Source organism: Merops nubicus, unplaced genomic scaffold, assembly GCF_000691845.1.
Source record: "Merops nubicus isolate BGI_N331 unplaced genomic scaffold, ASM69184v1 scaffold25453, whole genome shotgun sequence".
NCBI lineage: Eukaryota > Metazoa > Chordata > Aves > Coraciiformes > Meropidae > Merops > Merops nubicus.
The window spans coordinates 1-2,829 of record NW_008598630.1 but is presented as its reverse complement, the minus strand read 5'-3'; positions in this window follow the sequence as shown (position 1 = coordinate 2,829).

The window sequence follows — 2,829 nt, the reverse complement described above, 5'->3', positions numbered from 1 at the left end:
GGGCCACCCCGCTCTGACACACGCTGTGATTGCTGCCAAAAGACTCACTGACCTTTTCCCGAGGATTCAGTGCAGCCCGGTTCCTCCAAGCCGAGGGAGAGACTCCCAGCGTGCCTGAGTGTGCGTGAGTGTGTGCATGCGTGCGTGGGTGTGTGCTGGCCGGCAGGACTGTGTGAGGCAATGGGCAGAATAAAGGCAATAAGAATTTTACCGGCGTTTCTTTTGCTCGATCGTGCTCTCGCTGGACAGGCCCGGCTGCCTACAGCTTCACCGCCCACCACAGTCCTCCTCTTTCTACAAGCTGGCCCCCAGCAGCTCCGTGCCCCTTTCTGCTCCCTTTCTGCTCCCTGCTCCTCTTGCTGCCATGTATCCCAGGCAGCGATGCTGCACCCACCCTGCGGTGCCCGGGGACCCAGAGCACTCCCCTGGGGGTGCATAGGGTGGAGGTTACTGATCCCGGAGCAGAGCCAGCTGTGGAACAGTCTAGTGCGCTCCAAGAGGCTCACTGCGGTTCTCTTCCCCCATCCCTCCCTCCAGTCAAGCCGGAGCTGTGGGAACCCAAGCCAGTGTGCAAATCACACAGGGAGCAGCCGTGCTCACTGCTGGGGGGGCCTCGCAGCCTGAGGGCTTCTCCCCGCAGCGCCGGCTGGCCCTCCTCTGCTTTCCCCAGGCAGGAGTGCTGCAACCGCTACCAGCACCCCTAAATCACCGGCCTCGCTCCTCTCTGAAATGGCAGCAACTGAGCCAGGTGGGACTGCAGCACGGTGAGCAGCAAGGTAACCCCTCTGCGGGCTGTTGTCCCTGGGGGATTGAGGCTGGGGGCTCCCCATCCCCTCAGCCCAGGGGGAATTGTTCCTTAGTTGCCAAGCGGGCCCTCCAGTTACTTGTGCTAGGGGATTTCCAGGTCCTAACACCTCCTTCCTGGTTCCCTTAACAGGGCTGCTTTGCTAGTGGTGCAGAGGGGAAGGCAGGTGCTCCCCAAATGGGGGGTGCACCCCTGCGCTCCCCCCATGCTCAGCCCTGCTCCCCTTCTGCCCCAGCTGGCTGACCAGGTGCTGTTACTCCCTTTCCCCTGGAAGTCGTTTGCCCTTGGGTTTCTCATTAACCCTGGCCTCCTCCCCAGAGAATAGTAAACAAGGCCAGGAGGGCGGCTGGCAGCAGGTTCCGTGCTGGGCAACGGGCTCCCAGTGTCCCCCCATCCCTCTGTGGGGCGTATCCGGGATGCTGACTGCCTGGGACACTGCATCCCTTTTTCCCTGGGGTATCCCAGCCATGCCCACCCCAGCTTGCTTCCAGTCCTCACTGAACCCCTTCTCCACCATGGTGGGATCCTGAACAGCAGCGCTGGGCAGAGCTCCCCCCCGCCACCTTCCCGGGTCAAGCAAACCAACCTGCTGTTGGGAGGCTTTTAAGAGCAGATGACCAAATAGACATCAGAGCCCAGTTTGGGCTTGCTGACCCTCTCAGCCACCGTGGCTGGAAGCGTCGTGGGGCTCAGCAGCTGCCCCTGCCACCTGTGCTCTCCCAGCCCTCATGCTGCAAGGTTTGGGGTCCCACCAGCCCCTGTGCATCCTAGGCACCCCCACCTCAACCCTCCACCTTAGCCTGGCTTCACTTTGGGGAGGTTTCTACTCATTTTAAGCAGTGAAACCACAACAAAATCCTTCTGTGCCCATCCTGCTCCCATGGGGCAGGACTCGGCACCCCTGCAGCCGACCCCAGGTCTCCCCCCAGGCTCCACCCCCCTACCCTGCCTGGTTTGCACCCAGGGCCTCTTCACGTACTGTACCTGCCACCTCCCTTCCCACACAGATATTTGCAGGGGGAAAGCTGTGTTTGAGGGCGAAAGGAAGGCAACAGCCAAGCACAGCAGCAAGGGAAATTAATGCGAGCGTGCATTTGTAAAAATATTTTTTAACGGAAAGACTTTTTTTCAATTAAATTATTTAAGGAATTTTATGGAGGTCTGTGGTGCCTGTGTAGTTTTTGGGGGCTCTGGGTGGCAGGGAGCCCTGTACTCTGTTGCAGGGAGCATATTTGGGCACTTGTGTGTGGCAGCAGGTCCATGGCAGTGAGCAGGAGGCACTTGGCCCCACATGGGTGCAAGTCCAGTGTGAGCCTTCCCAAAGATGCTCCATGCTACCTCCCGGGAAGCCAGCGGCTGAGGACCTTTTAGGGGCTGAGGGGAGCAGGAGGTGCTCCCCAGGTGAGCCACCAGCCCTCGGGTGCCGCTGCGGGAACGTTGGGGCAGCGGGGATGGGGAGAGCATGGGGTGGCCCTTTCTGGGGACCATAGCGGCCAGTCTTGAGAGTGGGGGGTAAGGCGAGCCCTGCCTGCACCCTGCCTGAGCTCTGCCTGCACCCTGTGCTTCCCCCCCTTTCAGCCTGTGCAAAAGAGCCTTTTGTGCTGCTGGTTTTTTTTTTTCCCCCTTTTAATTCCTAACCAAGAGATTAAGGGAAGACAAAGGCTACGATTGTTCCTGCTCTGCAGAGAGCTGGAAAGTCTGGGGAGGGGGGACCATCCCTTTCCAGACAGGCCCAGAGGAGGGGGACGCGTGGCCCAGGTGGAGGGGCCGGGATGGGGGGGACACCCTGGGAGCATCAGTGGGGGGTCCCAGGGGCACAGCCGGGGTGAAGGCACAGCGGATGCCATGGGGGGACCCCGCTGGGGTGGGCCAAGGGCTGAGGGCTCAGGAGGGTGGGAGGCTCTCCACAGCAGAGGAGGAGGAGGAAGGCTAGGGATGATGGGTTGGCCAGCTCGGCGGCTGCTTGGCGTTTTCCCTGCTAACTCTTGGCTGACACCTCGACGACTTGGCAGGGAGAGGATCCC